This window comes from Setaria viridis, chromosome 9, assembly GCF_005286985.2.
Source record: "Setaria viridis chromosome 9, Setaria_viridis_v4.0, whole genome shotgun sequence".
Taxonomy (NCBI): Eukaryota; Viridiplantae; Streptophyta; class Magnoliopsida; order Poales; family Poaceae; genus Setaria; species Setaria viridis.
Window position 1 is genome coordinate 21130769 of NC_048271.2, and position 26234 is coordinate 21157002.

The window sequence follows — 26234 nt, forward strand, 5'->3', positions numbered from 1 at the left end:
TGTTGTTCTGGCCCTTGTTGTGATTGAACTCAAACCTTTTGATCTCCCTATTTTCTTTATCTGCCCATGCCTGTACCATGATCTTAAGGGATTTGACATCAGCGGGGCATCCTCTGTCGAAGTCCTGGAACATCCGGTGGCCGTGGAGGCCGTTTTGGAAGCAATCTATGACGTCGTGCTCCGTGATGTCCATGATTGTGGCCTTCTTGTCGAAGAAGTGATGTAAGTAACTCCGCAGGGTTTCACCTTCTTGTTGTTTAACTTGAGACAAGTCGATCCTACTCCCAGGACGCTGCATTGCCCCTGTGTAGTTGGTGAACGCCACCTTGAGGTCCTTCCACGTGTCAATGGAATTCTTATCCAATGATTCAAGCCATGTGAGTGGCACCGCCTCCATGCTGATGGGGAAGTAGATGACTTTAGTGTCGTCATTTCCTCCAGCTGCTTGTACTAATAGCGAGTAGCACCGGAGCTATTGGACTGGGTCCTATTTGCCATCGTACTTGGTGATGCCCAGGGGTTTGAATATTTTTGGGTAGAATTGTCCTCCTCACATGTCTCGAGAAGGCTGGAAACCTGTCAGAGTCATCCCGTGGGTGTTCGACTTCCTACTCGCGCTCGCAGTGCCGTCTATCAATGATGGTACGGGTGTCGCGGCCGACGTTGATCTTGTTACGAAGATCATCTACTAGGCATTCATGGTCTGGATTAGCCCCACGGTGATGGCCTCCTGAGGGTCCCGCCTGACTACCCTCTGCTCCAGCTTGACTTGGTCTGGCACCTCCGAGTTAGCTTGGTTTGGATGGAGGGCCTCTATGGGTGCTGCCATGTTGACTACGCTGGGATGGAAAGCGTTGAACTGATTGTATTGGGTTTTGCTGATCGAGTTGTTCATACGTGCGTTCAGCCAGTTCAGCCAACTGTCTAGTGTACTTGTTCTGCGATATTGCGCGGGTGATGAGATCAATGGATGCGATGGTGGCGAGAGGAGTATGATGGTGACGCATTTGAACTACTTCAAAAGCATTATCCAGGTTCATGATTGGTAGGTCCACTGCAAGGCGGCGTCTGTGCTTTGCTCTTGCATCTTTTCTTGCTCGTTGTCGAGTTCTTTCAGCATTGGCTGTGAGTTCATCTTGTGAGACATCATCCGGGTGATATTCATGCCGCGGGTTTCTATCTCGTTGCTCTTCTTCGTCGTCCTCTTGTCTAGCGACAAGAGCGAAGAGTTCTCATTCCGGATAGTAGCTTCCCGAGCTTGAAGTGATGACCTCCGTGATGCCACCTTCTTCATAGATGGGCGATAGAGGAGCTCCCTCCCGGTATGGGATGGTGTCGACGTAGGCGTTGAGGCGTGAATTGTCATCCTTGGCAAGAGCAGGTGGCTTCATGTTGGGCCAGTAGACGAATCTACCTTGAGGAGTCGATTTGATTACCGAGCCCTGCTGCGGACCTGATAAAGGAGTCTCCTCGTCCAGATCTGAGTAGTAGTCGAGGTCCTCAATCGTATCCGTATCGGATTGTGATCTGGATAGGGTAGCTTGATAAATAGTAGCCGCGTTGCGGAGTCCGAATGGGAATCGACTCAGGTGGTAGTCTGATTCGCACGATGGCTTATGCGCTAGCTCATGCAGGTCAATCCGACTGACGGGAGGAGCCGAGTTGTACTTGGGTTCATCCCCCCAACCTCTGACTAAGTCAGAAATTGAAAATTCATCAAAATTCTCGATGAGATCCTCCAGAGCTTGACGCTGGAGCTTCATGGTTTACTGCTTCTTCTCCCGGGTCGTCGCAATGTGGCAGACTTCCAGCGCCGTCTGCGACACAAACCAAGGAGCCGAAGATGAACATTGCGCCTGCTTCGAATGCGACATTTGGCTTGATGATGACTTGGGCCATCTAGATCGCTAGTGGATTCTCGGTGAGAGCCCCTACTTGGCGCTCCAGCTGTCAATGTTTAGACCCGGCAACCTACCAAGGGTGGTGCCCGAGGTAGTGTTTTAGTTAATGGGGCTTGTCGAGATTAGGAACTCGAAGGTGAACATAGACACACAATTTAGACAAGTTCGGGCCGGTAGATTGCGTAATACCCTACGTCCTGTGTGTTGGTTGGATTGAATTGTTTTGGAGGGGGTCCCTGCCTCACCTTATATGCCGGGGGCAGGGTTATAGGTCGGTTGTTTACAAGAATACTAGTTGGATTCGACTAGGCGAGTCCTAGTTCGATTGCTACACGTACTTTTCCTAATCCTCGACTAGTTCCTATCTTACCACGTAGACTACGTTGTCCTGCGCCATAGCCTTCATATCAGATACGTCTCGGTGTCCAGCCCTGTATTTAAGACTATCCAAACCTTTCAGTGGGCCGATAGATGTATGTACGACAACTAGGGTGAGGCATCGTGCTTTAGAAGAGTATCTCCGCTAGGATGACCATTTTGCTTAATTTCGTACTGCCACGGGGTTGCCATGAGCCCGTGATGGTAGTAGTATGTCATCGGTGCACCACTTCTATGCCTATGTGTTGTCGTGCTTCGTTCGTTAGAGTGTGTCACTGTACCAATAGTGGATATATGCCTAAGTATCCTTCATTGCTTTGTTGAGTGTGTCGTTGTACTTGTACCGAGAGTGGATCTATGCCTATGTATGCATTTGTATCGTTTGTACTTGGAGTGTGTTGTTTGTAACAAAAATGGTCATGCTTATCTATGTTTTGAGACACATTTGTTCTAAGGGGGGAAAGTCTGTTTCCCTGATTTCTAATAGACCGGATGATAGTGCAAGCAACAGGCCTTCTTGCTTTGTTGCTCTGTTTTTGAACTGACCGAATGAAGGGGGAAAGTCCGTTGCTATGTTTTTGAACTGATCGAATGAAAGTGCAAGCAATAGGCCTTCTTAGTCTCACAACAGTTGTGTAAAGGGTCAATAAAGGGAAAAGTCCATTGTTTAGTATTTGAACAGACTGGATGAAAGTGTTACCAATAATAATGCTACTTAATTAAACCCATCTTACTAGCAAAAGAAAACAATAGCAACTGGATCTAGATCGAAAAGAGAAAACGGTATCACATTGGGATCAAGATTGAAGATAAAACTGCATCACAATGGGATCTGGATCCAAGATGATAACAGATTGTTACTACTACTACTACTACCGCTTCTTCTTCTTCTTCTACTGCTGCTGCTGCTACTACTACTACTTCTACTACTTCTTCTTCTATTAGTACTAGGTACCACTAATCGAGGCGTCGCTTCTTGGTCGATGGTGCATCCGGGGCCTTGATGTAGCTGCCCACCAATGAGGCCGTTCCTCCGTTGTCGCCGCCCGCAAATGAGGCCGTCCCTCCATTGCCGCTGCCCGCGGACGATGGCACCACCGGTTGAGGACCATCACGGAGGTCCATGACCACCGCTTGACGAGGATGGTAGAGATCGACTGCCGCCGACCGACGAGGATTGTGGCGGTCTGTTCCTACTTCCTCGAGCCCTGCGCTTGGGGACAGTGGTGCCCCGGTGAGTGGTGGTGCTTCCGCGCCCCTGACCACAGTCACCTCTGACTGACTTGCGGATGGTGCGATGTTGGAGAGGCTCAATCGCTCAGCTTCGAATCTGTGGGGATGTACCTTGGAGATTTCTCCTCTTCAACAGAGGATGTGACATACACCGTCACTTTAGGAGATGATGGCACCATGAGGAGAGGAAGAGGCGCGCTACCAGACTAGTGTTTTTTGGTGGTTGCAAGAATGAAGAAGTAGCTTACTCGACAAGGGCCAAACTGGGGTTTTTGGTGGTTGCAATAATATAAAGTGACGCTGCCCATATTGACAACTAGCCCCTGCAAGGTAATGTAAAATCATTTTGTAGGCCATCATTTACTATTTCCAATACATTAATTCATTGCGTGATAACATTTAATTTATAGTTGAAACTGCTTCACACAATCTCTCCATGAGTGCCACATCATTAGAGGTTTAGGTTCATTAGTGATAGAAATATGTAATTTCATTCCACGGATTCAAATACATAATTTCATTTGAAATACATACAAGCCATAGCATTTAAACAAGCGATACATTGTACTGAGATCAAATGTGCCCATGAATATATCATCGTTATATATGAAAGTCCGGTTTGGTAAATAGTAGTTAAACAAGACGATCCGGTGTACACGAGCAGACAGATGCAATTGTTAGTCAGGAAGGTCCTTTCTGCAAAACATCAATACACCGGAAGTTTGACAACTGCTTCCACTCCATCATCATTTCTCTTACTTGGAACTACAACCTCTGCCTCGTCCATAACTTCCCCCCTTCTCTATCTATTACGAGTCCTCCATTGTTCTCCCTCTACCTTCTTCTCTGGCTGTCCAGTCAATCATGGGTCCTTCCTGGGCAAATCTTATGCCAGATCTTACTGTGAGCATCGCCAATAAGAGTTGGAATTGCGCTCGTTCAGGTGAGGAACGCCCGTTTGACCCTTGGATTATGAAATCCTAAGATATCGGTGAATCTGGAGTAGTGGCATTCGCATCCGTCGAGGATCACTGGCTTTTTGAGGTCTCCTTTCTAGCATTACTTGGGAAAAGGACTAGTTTGATTGGTTGCGGCGGATCTAGACGCCTAGTCACCATAGATGACAGAGATGGGAGCTTCGCGCTCCTGCTGAATCCTTTGTCTCCTCGGGAGCACATTATCCTTCCTCGACTTCCAACATGGTGCCATATGGCTGCTCTCTATGCTTGTATCTTGGGCTTGAAAACACCTACTAGTGCAGAGTTATTTCTTGTGATAACTAACTTTTAGCTTGTGAAATCTTCTCCATCACTAGGGTCATTGCCTGTCTGCATCTGGCATTTGGGAAGCCAATCCGACTGGACTACCATACCTTCAGAAGATTTCTAGTGCAGTTCTTCTGAACACATGCGGATCTGCGTGGGGCTTCATCTTCCAGCACCTCCTCAAGCCGTTGGACTTCGGTTACATGGGTTCTTGACATGAACAACTCTTCTCTACTCCAAGGTCAAGACTGATTGTTCTTTGTTGTTCGGGAGGAGAGGATGCACAGCACCTAGACCTGGGACATCAACGAGAGAGATGTTGAGGTGGTGGAATTTACTTTGCATTCATTCGTCGGTGACATTTGGCAACCTATTCCCTGGGAGACAGCTCGAGATCTTCCTGTTTGGACCTGGCAAGTGCATTGTTGTACAAGAGCATGCCATTTGTGGCTTGCCAAACTTGAAGGGAAATCACATTTACTTGCTAAGAATGGATCGGCATGATGAAGAGGAGCAATACTGGCTCTACCAGCAGGGAATTAGAAATGTGGCAGGCGTCTACAATGGTCCTGCGATCCGCATTACACAGGTTTCTAGGAACTGGATTTGGTCGCGAGGAACATGGTTGTTGCCTGGCTATGAGTAGATTAGATCTTTCATTTTGTAACACCTGTAACACATTTGTATATATACTACCAATATCTGAATTATTAGTGTTCCTCAATTATGCAGCATATTTGAATTCTGAATGGTAAATATGCTGGAATCAAACTAAAAGTAGATTAAACTAAAGCGGCATAATCAGATGGCATGTCATAGCCATTCATCACTACAAAGTTCATAGTAGCAACAAGCAGAAAACATCACAGCAGCAACAAGTTTCATAAGATGGCATGTTATAGCCATTCATCACTACAAAGTTTACATCAGCAACAAGCAACAAACATCACAGTAGCAACAAGTTTCATAAGATGACATGTTATAGCCATTCATCATAATTGGCTTGATGAGTGATATTATGCCTTTAATCGTCCCTGATGAGTTTCCTTCTATATTTGGCCTCTAGCATCGATTGCTTGACCCTCTTCACCACATTGGTGGCCTGTTCTAGGTGTCTCTTCACCTTCTACAGCTTAGCGGCAATCTCTTCAAGCTCCATGCTAGCCTTTGCGTATTCTTTCTTCCACTTCCTTGCATCATAATCGCTGTAAGAGTTTTCCATTTTTAGCTCCTTTAGCAATGCATCGTTTCTCATTTTCTTCCTCATGTTCATCAGGGAATTGGTTGCCTCCCCAAAGTATCATTTCATCAAGTGCAGCTCATTGGTTGTGTCATTGGCCTTGTTCTTAGCAATTCTTCATGCTTCTTCCCACGACCTTGCTTCCTCTTTAGCTTTTTCTCCCTCTTCATTAGCTTCACCTGAACACCTTTAGTCCTAGCATCCCATTTAGGATCAACCCACCTAAATGACATGCATTTCATTCCTTCATTCTACAGACACCGATTACATTCATACAATTCACCACTTACAACACTAACATCAAAAGTAGAAGCAAGGTTTATTAGAATTGAAATAAGTTATCGTTTATCTCGCAGCAGCATGCATATCGGTACCCAGGATTGTCAAATGTCCAATCATACCTCACATAGAAAGGCAACCCGTGCTTGCACTTGTTTTCAGGATCCACAACGATAACATCACGATCAAGCGATGGCGAGCTGTAACTATCAGTGACTCCAAGAACCTGTGGAAGCTAATAAAATATATGAACCTATCAAATTATAAACTACTCTCCCCGTTTCAAATTGTTGGTCATTTTGGCTTTTCTAGATACATGATTTTACTATGCACCTATGGGATCTAATTATCTAAGAGAAGTGATTTTGTGGCCGAAAGTGATTTAAAATCAGGATGGAGAATCACTTTATAAACTATAGCCTATCAACTTCTAACACCAATCGGAATGCAAATCTAAGGGTACAACGAAATCGGAATCTAGTATCTTTAACCTAGAATCCCAATCTAGATATCCCCTTCCCTAGGATGATAGGGGAAAGTAGCGGCACAAAATAGGGGACTAACCTGACCGGAGCTCCTCCTTGTCCTCCCTTCACTGCTAGGCCCGCTAGGATTCGCCATTCCCGCCACGGGCGGTTGCAGATCTGTGCATCAGTGCTAGCTCTAGTCTTTGCCACAGCCAATAGGAGCGTGGTGCCGGTGAGTCTCTTGCAGTAGTGTACGCCGTGTCTAGAAATGAGAAATATACCCCATGCTTGGGTCTGTAACTAGCATGTGGAGCACACATATTAGAACCAAAATATATAAAATACGTCCTTTCAAAAAACATACATAGTTCATGTCTCAGTGGTCAAGAGGTCAAAGGTTAGAGCCTTGCTATCGACACTATTTATTTTTGATTTTCCTTTTGTTTTTTCATCTCAAACTAACATAACTTACCAAAACTTTTGCCACCAACTCATCTGAAACTTACATGTGGGATCCAGTTGCAGTAAAGACTTCCCACTCAATCGGTAACAGGTTCGACCCACGGGAGGAGCATATTTTTCTTTTTGTTTTACCACCCTATTTATAAGCTTAAACTTATATGTGGGATCCTGGTTGGTTTATGACATTTTCGCGGACCTTATATCGTCACAAAACTACCATTTAATAGCGAGTGATGATTTCTTTTTAGATATAGTGGCATATTTTATGACATTCCGTAACTTTGTCACTAAATTTGCTCGGATGTAAAATTTTATGATGTTTTCAGCTAGAAACATCATAAATCTATGACGAGGATAAATATGTCATAGAATTTTCATCATAGATCAACACATTTCTTGTAGTGATCAAAAGTGGAGAGATGAGAGGGCAGATTAACAATTTGAAGCTGGAGGTGGGAGAGTTGAAGCATGCTGTTAGGAAGAAGAAGGCTCCAAAGAAAACCAAGGAAGGATACAACATGGCCACCATTATAGTTGTTGTTACATTGATAGTAGGTTTGATGCTTGCTATTTTTGCATCAGGAGTAGCTAGGCGCTAAGTGAAGAAATTGGTAGTGTCTTTGTATTGTCAATGAGGGCATTGGTAGTGTCTTTGTGTTGTCAGTGAGGCAATTGGTAGTGTCTTTGTGTTGTTAGTGAGGAATTTGGCTTGTTATGTCCTTTTATTGTTTCAAAGAAATTTGGATTGTTATGTCTTCCTTTATGTTGTGAGAAATTTGGCATCTTATGTCTTTATGTTGTGAGACATTTGCCATGTTATGTCCTTGTGATGTATGGACATAAGTCATTAATGTGGATTGCTTTTTAAGAATGTCATCTTTGTAGTTCATATGTTTGTGATTTAGCTCTTGCACAAGGTGGACATAAAGAACATGTTCACAAGGTTGACAGACATTTCATGTTGACAGAAATAACATGTTGACAAGGTCTACTGACATAACATGTTCACATGATCACAAGCACATGGTTCCAATACATGATTTAACAAAATAAAGGTTCACAACTACTTGACAGTACTTGAGGAACAAAATTTCTAGCCAATCCTTGAGGCTTCTAACAACTCTTGGTGGTGGAGCACTGGCAGCCTTTTTTTGTTTCTTCCCTTCTTCTTTGCTCCTGTCTTTTTCTTGGGGGTACCCTTCTTCTGCTTCTTTACTGGAGGTGTAGTGCCTCCTTGTTCCTCTTCTTCTAGTTCCTCTACTTCTTCTATTTCTTCTTTGTGTTTCTTCTTGCAAGTCACAAAGGAGTACAAATATAAGTTCCTTAAGTTAGTTCTGGTTCTTTTTATGAAAGTGAAAAGGAATAGTACCTTTTCTTAGGAGGTTTAGGCTCTTCCTCATCACTTTCTTCTGGTTCTAGCAACTTGCAAGTCTTGGAAAAGTGACCAAAGCCCTTGCACCCACTGCATCTAAATTTCCTCTTGGAAGCATTGACCTCCAGGCAGCCTCTGATCCTTTGTTTTCTAGGCTTTCCTGAAGCCCTCTTCTGTTTAAGGGGGTATACTTTGTACCCAAGGTCTACCTTAGGCCAGTCTGCCCTATCTGTCAGGGCTTCAACTCTTCCAGGATAAGCTGTTCTAAACTTGTCTACATAATAGTAATCATGCACAAAACTGTCAATTGTAATGCCTCTATTTGATAGGAGCCATGCCAATGCATGTTTGCAGGGTTTGCCAGTCAATTGCTAGGGCCTACATGAGCACTTTTTGTTCTCAAGGTCAACTGTGTGGCGCATGGTGTTGTTCCAATCATCAAGTAAAGTTACTTCAGCAAATGTGTCATCACTTCTTGAAACCTCGACCACTTTCAAGTTTTTGCTAATCAGATTCAGCTCTTTTATAACACCTGGTGATAGTTATGGATACATGGGTACTCTCATGGAGGGTCCAGCCAACCACTAATGGGCCGGCCCAACTTGATGAAGAAGGCACAATCTAGGGCTCCCTACAAGCAGTTGTAATTCGACTAGATCTCATCTATAGTAACCGACTAGGAGTCCTGCCATGTAACCCTACCCCTCGGAGTATATAAGGGGAGGTAGGGGTACCCCTAGGAGGATAGCCAATCCCTCAACACAACAACCAACATCCGAGCGCAAGGTGCAATATAATCCTCCAAAACAGGATGTAGGGTATTACTCTCCGGAGGCCCGAATCTGTATAAATCTCTGTATCTTGTGCCTTGCGTTACCATCAAGTTCATGGCCTTGCGATCCTCCCGGTGTACAAATCAACCATCTGGGTACCCCCTAGGCGGACTGCCGGGCTATAAATCTAACAGTTGGCGTGCCAGATAGGGGTGATCGTTGGATCCTCTTAGCGAGCTTGATGGCAGATTTATCACCACTTACATCTATGTTGTCGCGTCATCAGGCTGATTTGGCAACTCGGTGAGATTTGTTCCGCTCAGTTGCTGGTCCCATCGATCTAGCATGGCGGCGCGGGTCCCTTTACTGTCGCTTCTCCACTACATGCCGACCTCCAGGCGCGGTGCCCTGGATGCAACCTGGAGTCGTCGGCAAGTATCTACCCCGGCCTCGGTACACAGGTGATTTGGCAATATTGACTTTGGCGCATAGTATGCGTATTGGATGGATTAGGATACGTGCGTATGTCAGGGAAGATTCTCTTTCTTTTATATTATTGTTCTATATTCAATCTAGGAGCTCTTTTATTTTTGTGGTCAACTAAGATTATCTTAATCTTCTTTTTCCTCTAACGCACGTTACATAATACGCGTGCATGGATGCATGCATGGAACGACAACATGGCAAGTAACTTGGCATCAATCAAGCTTGGCGACTCGACGGCAATGTCCTTAACCACAACCACGCTTCATCAACTCTCCGCCAACCACGACAAACTAAGACAACGCCCGGGGGCTCCTTAATCCTAAACACGAAGATGACACGCGGGTTCTCCGATTCGACCATAAATCAAGCTAAGTCATATATTCAATTAAATATTTACGGCTTTCATATACCTTCATATGCCTCGGCTTCTCTATATCTCCGTGACTTCTGCCGACCACCTCAGTCACACCCCGATTGCTTATACAGCTTGGTCCATCCACTACACGGGCAGTCAGGGCTGTGCCCTACGAGTGCCTAGTGCACGCTCTCACTTTTCCGCACAATTCCGACTACTTTGCGGCTTGTCTGTCTCTCTAATGGTTGCTAAAGTACTCGGATAGTACACGCCTTAATCCATGAAGCCTAGCCCTCATGTGTTGCTTCCTGCTAAGCACGCTCTAGCCCGCTCTCAGCAACACCCCAACAGGGTCAGGTGCTTAAACATAACGGGCTAACTACTCGGGGAAATTATATGGCCTACAAGAGCAAGATGCGTAAGAATTTACTTTTACGCTAATTAAACTTCCGAGTTATTCAATTATTAAATATTCTATGTTGTGCTACATAATGTTTGCATTGCCCTTTTACAGCTCAGAAACTACTAGGCGAGCCTCCTGCCACTCGGCTGACCTCCCAGGCTCGGGGGCTGGGTGCAGGAGGTGATTCGGCGTGCCTACTGCCGCTCGGCTGACCTCTCAGGCTCAGGGTAGGAGGTGACTTGGCATGCTTCCGCGGCTCGAACGACACCTAGGGGCTAGGTGCGGGAGGCGACTTGGCTGGCTCCCAAGCTCGAGGGACGGGCACTACAGACGAATCGGCATGCCTCCTGCCACCCGGATGACCTCCCAGGCTTGGGGGCTGGGTGTGGGAGGTGAATCGGTGTGCCTACTGCCGCTCGACCGGCTCCTAGGCTCAGGGGCTGGGTGCCACAGATGACTCGACGTGCCTCCTACCACCAGGCCGACCTCCCAGGCTTGAGGGCTGGGTGCGGGAGGCGACACGATGCGCTTCCGCAGCTCAGCCGGCTCCCAGGCTTGGGAGTTGGACGCGGGATCTCACTAGACGTGTGTCCATGGTGTTTTCTCAAGATGAAGACTACAAGATCAAGGATTTTTCTTTGAGCACTGCACATCTTCTCGGCAACCCGACGACAAAAGCACTCGGGCGAAGCTTATGCAACTCAGCATTCGCATCGGGCTACCGGTCAACTCCACACCGCTCGGGGGCTTGACAGTTATGGATACCTAGGTACCCTCATGGAGGGTCCAGCCGACCACTAATGGGCCAGCCCAACTTGATGAAGAAGGCAGAATCTAGGGCTCCCCACAAGAAGTTGTAATCCGACTAGATCTCATCTATAGTAACCGGCTAGGGGTCCTGCCATGTAACCCTACCCCTCGGAGTATATAAGGGGAGGTAGGGGTACCCCTAGGAGGAAAGCCAATCCCTCAACACAACAACCAACACCCGAGCGCAGGGTGCAATACAATCCCCAAAACAGGACGTATGGTATTACTCTCCGGAGGCCTAAACCTGTATAAATCTCTATATCTTGTGCCTTGCGTTACCATGAAGTTCATGGTCTTGCGATCCTCCATGCCTACAAATCAACCATCTGGGGTACCCCCTAGGTGGACTGCCGGGCTATAAATCCAACACCTGGCAATATTCCGCTATACATTTCTCTCCTAATCTTTCTTTTGAGGTACATCTTCTCCATGATCATCTCTCTAAGACCATCCACTAGCTCATGCAGTAGTAGCCCTTTAAGTGACTTCACCTAGCTGTTGAAGCTCTCTGATACATTGTTGGTTAGATAATCACATTTACTTTCTTCAGAGAAACCAGCCCTATACCAGATCCTACTATGGTGCTCATCAAGGTATTTTATAGCTTCTGGAGCAAACTCTGCAATTTGGTGCATGTGCCACTTGAATAACCCTTCAGTGTAGCTTCTAGCAGCTGGATAAAGGTGTTCCTTGAACACATCCCCCTGATAGTGCTCCATGAAATTCCCATACAGATGCCTCATACACTCCCTATATTTAGCTTCAGGGAAAACAGCCCCCACAACAGTTTCTAAACCTTTATAGGCATTAGTGCATATGACTAGTCCTTTTGGAGAACCCACAGCCCTATGCAACTGCTCCATAAACCATTTCCAATTATTCTCTATTTCTGAGTAAAAAATTGCAAATGCTACAGGATACAACTAGTTGTGGCTGTCTATTGATATGGCTGATGCTAACTGTCCAGTGTACTTCCTATTCAGACAAGGTGCATCAACTCCAATAAAAGGTCTACAACCAACAAGAAATCCATCTATACTGAGCTTTAGAGCTAAAAACATCCTGCTAAAGCACATATTCTTGCCTACCTGTAACATCCACAGAAATCACCAACTAAAAATCACCCGTTAAAAATCGTCTTTAAAACCTTTTTACCGCTGAGCTCCCGGAAATCGGAAATCTTCCCGGCAATTTCGCCGTCCCGGTACCCATACCAACTCCCACCTTTCTATCTGTGCCCGTAAATCTCGCCGCGTGCCGTGGTTAGACGCTGCGCGCGTGCTCCGACCGCGTACCGAAATCACCGCCGGTCCCTCTCTTTTTCTTTCTCCTTTTCCCCCTTTTCTATTCCTTTCTTTTTTCCTTGTTCCTTTCTTCCTCCTTCTTCTTTCTTCTTCCTTCCTTCTTCTCTTTCCTCTCTCCTTCTCCTTCCTGGTTACTGGCGCCACTCCCTCCGGCCGGTTCCACCTCCATCAACCGGACCCCCCCCGGCCTTAACTCCCCCGGCCGCTGGGCCGCTCCGGCGCCCGGGCCCTGCCGCGCCCGCGCCCGGCCCCAGCAGGCGCCACACGACACCGGCGCCGGCGTGGCTGCCGGCCCCGGCCCGCCCGCTGGCGCACGCCACCGCCGGCCCCTACTGCTCCCCGGCGCCGCCCGCCACCCGCCGCACGCCACCGCCGGCCCCTACCGCTCCCCGGCGCCGCCCGCCACCGCCGCACGCCACCACCGGCCCCACTACACGCCGGCCACCTCCCCCTCGCCGGCCTATAAAAGGCTCGGCGCTCGGCTTCACTCGCACCCCACCACCGCGCCCTACTCCAAGCCGCCGCCACCGCAAGCCGCTGCCGCCGCCGCAAGCCACCGCCGCCGCCGCAAGCTGCCGCCGTCCCTCCCCCGCCCGAAGACCGGCGCCCGGCCGCCCCTCCGCATTCCTCCCCAAGGTGAGGGGCAAAACGGAGCCCCCTCCTCTCTCCCCACCACCCACGGCCCTCGGCTCGCCGCCGGCGAGGCCCGACCGGCCGGCCACTGCCGGCCACTCTCCATCCCTCCCTCCCTCTCTCTCCAAGTTCCTAGAGAAGAAGATAAGATTACCTCCGATTTTAGATCCGACCCCCAAGTTTCCCAAAATTACACATAGACCCTCCCACCACTCTCATAGCATTCTCGCAGATAAGCCCCTCCACCTTTGAAAGTAATTGCAAATAGGTCCCTGGTTATTACAAATCAGCCCTAAGCCCCGTTTAAGCCCCTAATTCATGTTTAACCCGTCATTTCATGCGCCAAACTTCCTCCAATTAAACCCAAATTTCACCACATCATCCTCTGGAATACTTTCGCCGATCAATTTCCCAAAAATAATCCTTCTACCTATTTTCCGTTCACGTTTCCTATTCGGAGCTCACGTTTAAAAACCGTTTCCTCTTTTATTTATTTGTGTGTCTATTTGTGTGTACCGTAGATCGCGGATTGCCTGAGGAGGAGCCCGAGGAGGAGTTTGACCGCGAGCCCGAGCCCGAGGACCAGTACCGCGAGCCGGAACTCCCGGAAGGCTTTGAAGACGGCAAGTCCAATCTCACCCTTTGATGCATACTTAACACCTAGTTTTTTCGAACACAACCTATTGGCCTGTTTTACAAAGTGCATATTATTTCATCGCAAGACATGGTTGGATAGCCACCCCTTGATTGTTACGAACATTCCTTGCCACCCTATGTTTATCTCTAAATACGACTTGCTCTGTTTAGATGATAACCACTGCTAGAATGCTTAGGAATTTGTTACTCAACTGCAATCATTATTGTCATAGTGTTCACGGAAAAATAAACGTGTGTGTGTGTGCAAGAAATGGTTTTTCGTGTTCAAGGGAAAAGGATGTGTAGACAGGATGGATGAGTATTCCTTGTGTGGAATGCCATGTGGTTGTGCTCGTACCTTGGTGGTTGAGCAATGTCAGGAGATATCCATCTTGTCATATTTAAGGACCGAGTTGATGTGTCATCTTGCCTAATTCCACCATCGTGCAACCACTCGACCGTTGTATGGGCAACGGCTTAGCATAAATCCCACTAGCTGAACTGTTAGTCCTCAGGGGTGCTGGTGAGCAACGGGAACCCATGGAAAAGGAGTAAGATCTTGGTGACTTAGGTCCCGGTTACGGTCTCATGGATGAGCCGTGAACCCCTTGGGTGTTTCCGCGAGGGCTAGCCAGTCTTAGCTAAGGTGGGTAATGGCTTTGTTAGGATCCGTACCGTCACTAAGGTGATCGTGATGCGGTACCCTACTTGTGGGAAAAGTGTACACCCTCTGCAGAGTTAAAACCTATCCGGGTAGCCGTGTCCACGGCATTGGACGAGTTACGCCTTGGTCACATAACTAGCAATTGGGCAAGGATGTCATGTGTGTGTGTGTGTGGGATTTTGGAAGAGTCCGGCAGATGTGCCGTGCGCTATGGCGGACGGGGAGTCCGATAGCGATAAAACTTGGATCCTTTGTGTAGGATCAACCCCACTCAATGTTTCGGGTATTAAAGGAAAACTTTACAAAAACCCTTTTGGAAACGATCCCCTGCATGTGTTAAAATTTAGCTTTACCGCAAATAAACTATAGCCTATCCTTGTTGTACCTGTACATAAACTTGCTTGTATTTCCCCCTCCGTGGATGGGGTTGGACTTGTTGAGTACGTTTGTACTCACCCTTGCTTCGTTGCTACAGAGGAAGACCCGGACTTCGTCGCCGAGGACCTTGATTAGAGGTTGTGTCCGCACCCGACGCTGCCTGTGGTGTTGGCCTACCCAAGATGCTGCTGCTGCTGCCGTGTAGTCCCGAGTGCTGTCTTTTGGCAGTCGCTTGGTTAGCCGCCGTTATTTATTTACTGTTTATCGCTGCGTGGCTTTCACGCCCACTCCCTCGGGAGTTGTACGGTAACTAAATTATCTGTCGAATAAATGTGTTATCAGCCTCCTGGGACTGATATTTGTATCACATTTAGTCTCTACTTATGTGGGGACGCTTCAGGTGGTATCAGAGCCGTCGTTGGCTGTAGGACGTGACCTTAGGACTGGATTAGCCCTTGTTGACCAAAACAAAAGAATTACAAAATTTCTGCCTACCTTTGCTCTATTGTAAAATTAATTTGTGCCCCGGATCTTTTCCAGATGGCCGAGGAAGGATGGGTCAACAGCCACTGCCTGGAGGAGCCTGGTTTTCCCAGATTGCTGTTCGCCTGCATGGACCGCCTCGGGATCTATGAACGTCCGGAGTACACCAGCAGGGAGTACGAGGACCGTGGGACCTCTCGGTGTGAGATGATTATCTACATCGGGCGGAGCAGCCGCTACCCGGACATCCAGCCATGGAATGTGACTGCCACCGGCTTCCGGCACAAGGATACTTATCAAGTGGCAGCCCGGAAGGCCCTCCGTTTCCTGTGCCAGATCTATGAGAGGCACATTGGCCGCACTTCGATGAGGTTCTACCCGCCTGTCAAGAAAAACCACCCGGTTTGGCTGGCCCGGGTACGGACCTTGGAAGGACGTGGATAGCACGAGGATGACCCCACTGTGCTAGACATGGCTGCCTACCTTCTCACCTTGGACGAGCTCTACGACGAGCAGGCTGCTAAGTTGAAGCAGCAGACCCGTAGAGCCGAGGATGCAGAAGTTATGGTGAGGAGGCTTCAGGTGAAGTTAGCCGCCGCCGAAGCCCGAGCCCCAGCCGCTCAGAGCAATGAGGCCATTGCCGTTGAGGCTCTCAAGGAGGCTGAGGATTGGCACTCCAAGGAACTGAAGGATGCCCACCTCACCATTCGTGCCAGAAGGAGGATGGTGGCCGTCGAGGACGACGAGGCCCCGATCCTTGAAGGGATTCCCATTGCCCTAGGGCCCAGTAAGCGGAAAAGCCCGGATGCCACCCCGGCACCACCACCTTCGGAAAGGAACTCCGAGGTGTCGGATGGAGTGGTTCCCGAGACCCCTCCCACGGGCGGGACTCTGAAGGATGAGGTGCTGGCCCTTCTCCTTCCGATAGAAGATCACTCAGTCCAGGGAGAAGACTCGCCCCGCGAGTAGTATGCCCAGCCAGGATTGCCAAGGAATGAAGCCGTCATGGTCCGCAGTTTAGAGTTGTACCCCTTCAGTTGTGTTGCTGTAACCGATCGTGTAGTATGTGTTTTGGCTTTACCCCCAGCAGTGTTGTACCCCCCCCCCCATGGCAAAATAAATAAAATTGCTTGTGTTTGTTGCTTGTTAGTCTGTGTGTTTGTCGACAGGAGGTGGATTCTGTCTCTTCGAAAATAAGAATTAACCACTTTAAAGATCACAAAAATCCAAATCACACTCTCATAAAGTCTCACTCAATCTGCAGATGCCGCCCAAGCGTGCCACCAGGACTTCCCCAAGTCAGGCCCATGCCACCCCCAGTGCAGAGAGGCAGCCAGAAAGGCAAGAACCGCCTCCGGCAGCGCTTCCTGAGGAGCAGGAAGTGAGCCAGCCAGAAGGAAGGGGAGAAAGCCAAGTGGGAACACAGCAGCCACCGCCCCCACCGGTTATTGATCTGGTTCAAGTGATGAACAACCAGACCCTCCTGCTGGAAGCTCTGGCCAACGCCATTACTCGCCAGAGGCCCCGCGAGCAGAACATGAATGAGAGGTTGACGGACTTCCTCCGGACCAAGCCACCCACTTTTGGCGGGTCTGTCAACCCTCTGGACGCAGATGACTGGCTGCGCGTCATCCAGAGGAAGCTGGAGCCATTTAGTTGTGAGGGCAAGGACAAAGTTCTCTTGGCTGCCCACCAGCTCACTGGGACTGCCCTAGCTTGGTGGGAGAACTACTGCTCTGCCGCCTAGGATGCCTCCACTATCACCTGGGATGAGTTCGTGACGGAATTCCGTCGCTACCATATCCCCGCCGCCACCGTGAAGCGCAAGGCAGATGAGTTCCGTGAACTCCGCCAGGGCAACCGATCTGTGGAGGAGTACACCTTCCAGTTCATGGAGCTGGCCCGTTATGCTCCAGAGGAGGTGGACAAGGATGAGAAGAAGCAGGACATGTTCAAGAAAGGCTTGAACGCGGAGCTGAGGACCCTGCTCACTCCCCAGATCTACCCCGACTTCAACACCTTGATGAACATGGCCATCTTGACTGAGAGGGCCAAGGCAGAAGAGCGGAGGGACAACAAGCATCGGTTCCTGGAAAACAAGGCACACCAGCAGGACCGATTCCAGAAGCCAAGGAGCTTCGGTCACCCCTTGCCCAGATCCCAAGCTCCCATGCATTATCGGACCCAGTCCCAAGCATCTGGCTCGCATCAGGCTGCTGCCCCATTCAGGAGCCAGAACTCTATCAAGGCCCCACAGAGCAGCGCCAGCCAGGTCACTAGCAATGGTAGAGCATGCTTCAACTGCAGAGAGCCAGGACATTTCATCGCCAACTGCCCCTATGCCAACAAGCCAGCAGCATCAGCCTTGTCCAACTCAGTAGCTGGGCCCAGGGCCGCATTGTCAGGAGCTAACCGTGTGCCAGTCCGCAGCAGCGGCAACCCCAGCAACAACAACAGCCAGCAGATGAGGCCGCCCCAGCAGTCATTTGGACGAGCCCGCGTCAACCACATCGGCGCGCAGGAGGCTCGCGAAGCTCAGGGCATAGTACTCGGTGAGTTCCTAGTCAGCTCAGTCTTGGCAACAATACTTTTTGATTCTGGGGCATCACATTCCTTCATATCCTCAAGTTTTGTGGAAGAACATCATATACCTACAGTACTACTAAAGTTACCCCTATTAACCCGGACTCCTGGAGCCGACATTCCGTGTCGACTAGATTGTTCTCGGGTGAGGATCAATTTAAGTGGGGTAGAGTTTCTAGCGGATCTAGTAGTACTTAAGTCTAAGGGGATAAATGTGATTCTTGGAATGGACTGGTTGAGCCTGCATGACGGTCATATAGGTTGTGCTGATAAGGTAGTGCACCTGACCAATCGGGATGGTGTGCAAGTGACCTGCCACACCCGAGGGAGTGGTCCAGATCCCATGGTGTTCAGCATGGAGACCAAGACCTTAGAAGGAGTCCCAGTAGTGAGTGAATACCCGGACGTCTTTCCTGAGGAACTACCTGGAATGCCCCCTGACAGGGACATAGAGTTCGTAATTGACCTCGTCCCCGGAACCTCCCCTATAGCCAAGAGACCCTATAGAATGGCAGCCTCAGAGTTAGCCGAGCTGAAGAAACAGTTGGGAGAGTTGCAACAGAGTGGCTTTATCAGGCCTAGCTCATCCCTGTGGGGAGCCCCCGTACTTTTTGTCAAGAAGAAAGACGGGAGTATGAGGATGTGTGTGGATTATCGCGCACTGAATGAAGTCACCATTAAGAACAAATACCCCCTCCCCAGAATAGATGACCTATTCGACCAGCTGAAAGGAGCCAAGTATTTCTCCAAGATAGACCTGAGATTAGGGTACCATCAGCTCAAGATCAAGGAGAGCGACATCCCGAAGATAGCCTTTGTCACTCGTTATGGTCAATTTGAGTTTACAGTGATGTCCTTTGGATTGACCAACGCACCGGCTTATTTCATGAACCTCATGAACAAGGTGTTTATGGACGAGTTAGATAAGTTTGTCGTGGTCTTTATTGACGACATACTTATTTACTCCAAGAGCGTTCAGGAGCATGAACAACACCTACGGGTGGTATTGGAAAAATTGAGAGCCCACCGACTCTATGCTAAATTCAGCAAGTGCGAATTTTGGCTTGAGAAAGTGGCATTCCTGGGTCATATCTTGACCGTGGAAGGAGTAGCAGTTGATCCTGAGAAGGTTGAAGCCGTTTCCAACTGGCAGCAACCCACTAATGTCAGTGAAATCAGGAGTTTCCTGGGTTTAGCTGGGTATTACCGGAGGTTTATTGAGGGATTCTCCAAGATAGCCCGGCCCATGACGGAGTTGCTCAGAAAGGACAAGAAGTTCACCTGGACCGAGTCATGTGAACGGAGTTTCCAAGAGCTGAAAAGGAAATTGACGACAACCCCAGTGCTAACCCTGCCAGACAGCCAGCGAGACTTCGTCATCTACTGTGATGCATCCCGACAAGGATTAGGATGTGTCCTCATGCAGGACGGGAAGGTTGTGGCATATGCTTCCCGACAACTTAAGCCCCATGAGCATAACTACCCAACCCATGACTTAGAGTTCGCAGCCGTAGTGCATGCCCTTAAGATCTGGAGACATTATCTGATTGGGAACAAATGTGAAATCTACACCGACCATAAAAGCCTAAAATACATCTTTACCCAACCTGATCTGAATTTAAGGCAAAGGAGGTGGTTAGAGCTGGTAAAGGACTACAACCTAGAAATCCATTACCACCCCGGCAAAGCTAATGTTGTAGCTGATGCCTTAAGTAGGAAGTCCTATGGACAGCTCGGACCCGAGAATGTCCGTCTACAGAAGGAAATGGCCCGGCTAAATGTGCATATCATTCCCAGAATGCTAGCCGCAGGCTAAGTGTCCAGCCCACTTTAGAGGATAAAATCCGAGAAGCCCAGGGTTCAGACCAGGACCTAGTAAAAATCCGCAAGCAGATCGGAGAAAATAAAGCCCCGGATTTCAGAGTAGATGACAAGGGAGCCTTGTGGTATAAGAACAGAATTTGTATCCCCAAGGACGGAGAGTTCCGGCAGATCATCATGAATGAAGCCCATAACTCAGCATACTCCATTCATCCCGGATCCACCAAGATGTATATGGACCTAAAGCAGAAATACTGGTGGAATGGGATGAAGGCAGACATAGCTCAGTTTGTCGCCCGTTGTGATACCTGCCAAAGAGTCAAGGCCGAGCACCAGAAGCCAGCCGGCTTGCTACAACCCTTGCCTATCCCGGTTTGGAAGTGGGATGAGATCGGCATGGATTTTGTAGTAGGCTTGCCCAGAACTCAGAAGGGAAATGACTCCATATGGGTAATAGTGGACCGACTCACTAAAGTTGCTCATTATCTACCCGTACGGACCACATACGGTGGAGAAAAACTAGCTCGACTCTACGTCGACAACATAGTGAAGCTGCATGGTGTGCCCAGCCGGATCGTCTCGGATAGAGGAACTCAGTTCACCTCTAGGTTTTGGAGGAGCTTACATAAAGCCATGGGCACCAAACTGGATTTTAGTTCAGCCTATCACCCCCAGACCGATGGTCAAACAGAGCGGGTAAATCAAATCATGGAAGATATGTTGAGGGCGTGTGTCCTCACCTATGGAAAGGATTGGGAACAAAGTTTACCCTATGCAGAGTTCTCATACAACAATAGTTACCAAGCCAGTCTAGGCATGTCACCATTTGAGGCCCTTTATGGTAGAAAGTGTCGAACCCCTTTGATGTGGTCAGAAGTCGTAGAGCGTTCCCTGGTCGGACCAGCTTTCATCAAGGAAGCAGAAGACCGTGTGGCAGAAATCCGAGAGAAGCTGAAGGCTGCACAGTCCAGGCAAAAGAGCTACTCGGACAAAAGAAGACGGGAATTGTGCTTCAATGAGGGAGATTTTGTCTACCTCAAAGTATCCCCGATTCGGGGTACTCGAAGGTTTCAAGTGCAAGGAAAATTAGCCCCTCGGTATATCGGACCATACCAGGTGTTAAAGAGAGTTGGAGCCGTAGCATACCGTATCCAACTGCCCGAGGAGATGTCTGATATACACCCGGTATTTCATGTCTCCTAGCTAAGAAAATGCTTGAGAGTACCGGAGGAGCAAGTACCGGTGGAAACAATAGACCTGCAAAAGGACCTTCGGTATCAAGAAGTGCCTGTCAAGATTTTGGACACTGTCACCAGAAGGACAAGGAATACAGCTGTTCGGATCTGCAGAGTGCAATGGAGTAGGCATGGCGAAGAAGAGGCCACGTGGGAACGCGAGGACGCGTTAAAGAAGGAATTTCCCCATCTCTTCAGGACTCAGTCGAATCTCGAGGACGAGATTCAATTTAAGTGGGGTAGGTTTGTAACATCCGCAGAAATCACCAACTAAAAATCACCCGTTAAAAATCGTCTTTAAAACCTTTTTACCGCTGAGCTCCCGGAAATCGGAAATCTTCCCGGCAATTTCGCCGTCCCGGTACCCATACCGACTCCCACCTTTCTATCTGTGCCCGTAAATCTCGCCGCATGCCGTGGTCAGACGCCGCGCGCGTGCTCCGACCGCGTACCGAAATCACCGCCGGTCCCTCTCTTTTTCTTTCTCCTTTTCCCCCTTTTCTTTTCCTTTCTTTTTTCCTTCTTCCTTTCTTCCTCCTTCTTCTTTCTTCTTCCTTCCTTCTTCTCTTTCCTCTCTCCTTCTCCTTCCTGGTTACTGGCGCCACACCCTCCAGCCGGTTCCACCTCCATCAACCGGACCCCCCCGGCCTTAACTCCCCCGGCCGCTGGGCCGCTCCGGCGCCCGAGCCCTGCCGCGCCCGCGCCCGGCGCGTGGTGCCGGACCGCCCGGCCCCAGCCGGCACCGCACGACACCGGCGCCGGCGTGGCTGCCGGCCCCGGCCCGCCCGCTGGCGCACACCACCGCCGGACCCTACCGCTCCCCGGCGCCGCCCGCCACCCGCCGCACGCCCCCGTCGGCCCCTACCGCTCCCCGGCGCCGCCCGCCACCGCCGCACGCCACCACCGGCCCCACTACACGCCGGCCACCTCCCCCTCGCCGGCCTATAAAAGGCCCGGCGCCCGGCTTCACTCGCACCCCACCACCGCGCCCTACTCCAAGCCGCCGCCGCCGCAAGCCGCTGCCGCCGCTGCAAGCCACCGCCGCCGCCGCAAGCTGCCGCCGTCCCTCCCCCGCCCGAAGACCGGCGCCCGGCCGCCCCTCCACATTCCTCCCCAAGGTGAGGGGCAAAACGGAGCCCCCTCCTCTCTCCCCACCACCCACGGCCCTCGGCTCGCCGCCGGCGAGGCTCGACCGGCCGGCCACCGCCGGCCACTCTCCATCCCTCCCTCTCTCTCCAAGTTCCTGGAGAAGAAGATAAGATTACCTCCGATTTTAGATCCGACCCCCAAGTTTCCCAAAATTACACATAGACCCTCCCACCACTCTCATAGCATTCTCGCAGATAAGCCCCTCCACCTTCAAAAGTAATTGCAAATAGGTCCCTGGTTATTACAAATCAGCCCTAAGCCCCCGTTTAAGCCCCTAATTCATGTTTAACCCGTCATTTCATGCGCCAAACTTCCTCCAATTAAACCCAAATTTCACCACATCATCCTCTGGAATACTTTCGCCGATCTATATCCAAATTTCCCAAAAATAATCCTTCTACCTATTTTCCGTTCACGTTTCCTGTTCGGAGCTCACGTTTAAAAACCGTTTCCTCTTTTATTTATTTGTGTGTCTGTTTGTGTGTGCCGTAGATCGCGGATTGCCTGAGGAGGAGCCCGAGGAGGAGTTTGACCGCGAGCCCAAGCCCGAGGACCAGTACCGCGAGCCGGAACTCCCGGAAGGCTTTGAAGACGGCAAGTCCAATCTCACCCTTTGATGCATACTTAACACCTAGTTTTTTCGAACACAACCTATTGGCCTGTTTTACAAAGTGCATATTATTTCATCGCAAGACATGGTTGGATAGCCACCCCTTGATTGTTACGAACATTCCTTGCCACCCTATGTTTATCTCTAAATACGACTTGCTCTGTTTAGATGATAACCACTGCTAGAATGCTTAGGAATTTGTTACTCAACTGCAATCATTATTGTCATAGTGTTCTCGGAAAAATAAACGTGTGTGTGTGCAAGAAATGGTTTTTCGTGTTCAAGGGAAAAGGATGTGTAGACAGGATGGATGAGTATTCCTTGTGTGGAATGCCATGTGGTTGTGCTCGTACCTTGGTGGTTGAGCAATGTCGGGAGATATCCATCTTGTCATATTTAAGGACCGAGTTGATGTGTCATCTTGCCTAATTCCACCATCGTGCAACCACTCGACCGTTGTATGGGCAACAGCTTAGCATAAATCCCACTAGCTGAACTGTTAGTCCTCAGGGGTACTGGTGAGCAACGGGAACCCATGGAAAAGGAGTAAGATCTTGGTGACTTAGGTCCCGGTTGCGGTCTCATGGATGAGCCGTGAACCCCTTGGGTGTTTCCGCGAGGGCTAGCCAGTCTTAGCTAAGGTGGGTAATGGCTTTGTTAGGATCTGTACCGTCACTAAGGTGATCGTGATGTGGTACCCTACTTGTGGGAAAAGTGTACACCCTCTGCAGAGTTAAAACCTATCCGGGTAGCCGTGTCCACGGCATTGGACGAGTTACGCCCTTGTCACATAACTAGCAATTGGGCAAGGATGTCATGTGTGTGTGTGTGTGGGATTTTGGAAGAGTCCGGCAGATGTGCCGTGCGCTATGGCGGACGGGGAGTCCGATAGTGATAAAACTTGGATCCTTTGTGTAGGATCAACCCCACTCAATGTTTCGGGTATTAAAGGAAAACTTTACAAAAACCCTTTTGGAAACGATCCCCTGCATGTGTTAAAATTTAGCTTTACCGCAAATAAACTATAGCCTATCCTTGTTGTACCTGTACATAAACTTGCTTGTATTTCCCCCTCCGTGGATGGGGTTGGACTTGTTGAGTACGTTTGTACTCACCCTTGCTTCGTTGCTACAGAGGAAGACCCGGACTTCGTCGCCGAGGACCTTGATTAGAGGTTGTGTCCGCACCCGACGCTGCCTGTGGTGTTGGCCTACCCAAGATGCTGCTGCTGCTGCCGTGTAGTCCCGAGTGCTGTCTTTTGGCAGTCGCTTGGTTAGCCGCCGTTATTTATTTACTGTTTATCGCTGCGTGGCTTTCACGCCCACTCCCTCGGGAGTTGTACGGTAACTGAATTATCTGTCGAATAAATGTGTTATCAGCCTCCTGGGACTGATATTTGTATCACATTTAGTCTCTACTTATGTGGGGACGCTTCACTACCTTCTTCAACTCTATCTCTACAATACTTCCTCGAGAGCTAATCTCCATTTGGGCTTTCCAATTGAACAACATTTGAAAACACTATTCATATTTACCATGTATCTGCTGCAGGGCTAGCTTCATACCTAAGTATGCCTTGGAATATTTCAATTTAATCCCATAATCTCCCTCCACTTTCTCCTTTGCCTCCTTAGGTTGCTTGTCTAGATTCTTCTTGAGCCACTTGAGCCAATCAGTCAGCCTATCTGCCACCCAATTCTGAGTTGCCATTTTTCCTTCCCTTAGCCTTGTAGCAGGACAATTGTGTTCACCAGGAAGTTTTTTAATCTACAAAACAAATATGAATCAAACATAGCATTAGAATCAATAAATGTATGGATATATGACAACTGAAACTTTAGGCATAGTACCCTACCTCAATTGTTCTGTCATCATAAATCCTTGATGCATGAATGCGCCATGGACATCCCTTAGCAGCACACTTGCAATGAATCTTGTTTTATCTGTCTTTATACCTTTTGCAAACTCAAAACCAGTCTTGATGGCAAAGTGCCTCACTGCCTTCCTGAATGTCACTATGTTAGGAAACAAGGCACCAACCTTTATTCTTGAATTCTCATGGTCATGCAGAACCCTTATGTCATCTGGATTTGCATCATCAACCTCTGCCTCAGGAGGATTAGCTCGTTCAGCAGCCACATCATCAGGTTCATCATAGTCAGCTAGTGGGGGTGGTTGAGATGGAGGAATAGTGGTAAGCAAGTGTTCATCATTGACACCAATATACTCCTCCTCATTGTAAAATATACTAGGCTCTGAAGCATCTACAGACACTCCATCCTGTTAGTTTGGATTGATGTGCTTCAAGTTTTATCTCTAAACTAACATCTCAAGAACCCCATAACCAGAAAACGCACATCAATCCAAGTCAATCCAATGGGCCAAACTAAAATTCACCCTACCCCGCCGCAACCCATGCCCTCCTATCGCACAAATCGACTACAACCCTATGAAATCGACTACACTACTCATGCTGCATCTAAGTGGGCGTACCTGACCGTGTCGCCTTCCATCTGCGCGGTGGCCTTCCACAATCACCAATGCGCGGGCCTTCGATTCAATCCAGCACCATTGATTGACTGCTCGCTCCAGTTCAATTCGCCTCCAGTCACGGCGCTAGGGTTAGGGGACGGGGACGGTGAGAGTGCATCGAGGGAATGGAGCAGCTGCCGGGTAGTAGACGCTTCGGACAGGGGCAATTCCGATCATACGAGATTCCTCACAGTAACCGTACGCCTGCAGGTGTGTCCAACAACGCCCCGGGCATACAAAATGGCATGTTTCAAACTACTGCGAAATTGTAATGGCCTGCATCCTATGAATCAAACAGTAGTGGTGTGTGTCAAAAACTTGCAAATTGTAATGGTACATATCCAATTAACCCTTGCTTTTAGTGCAGCTACACTTATGCGTTGTATATAGCAAAAATTAATTCAAACCAAACATACCGATAATTATTTTTTCCGCTCCCCGATGAAAAGCATGAAATTCGTGAAAATTCGATTGAACCATGGCTGTTTCTACTCTATATTTGCCTGTTCAATTTCATATTTTTTAAGCGTAAATACCATCAAGTCACAACAAATGGTGTTGCATGAAGAGCAGGGCGCTGACGTTGCTGATGCTCTTCTCGATGCTAACGAGTAGTTTTCAATACCAGCGGTGGTGGTCGATTACATGAATTGGCAAGCAGGCTAAGAATATGATGCAGTTTGTACCCGAGGGTTGTGCATGGGCTGGCATGGCTCGCAGCGGCTTGTGCTATGGGCCATGGTTGGGCCAAGGCAAAGGCTTGTCGGGTCGTGTAGGCTTTG

At 48.9% G+C, this 26234-nt stretch overlaps 1 pseudogene; it reads right to left on the bottom strand.

The window, feature by feature from the left end:
• Window positions 1-8569: 8569 nt before the first annotated feature.
• On the bottom strand, window positions 8570-24630 carry LOC140221137 (uncharacterized; annotated as a pseudogene).
• Window positions 24631-26234: the final 1604 nt, after the last annotated feature.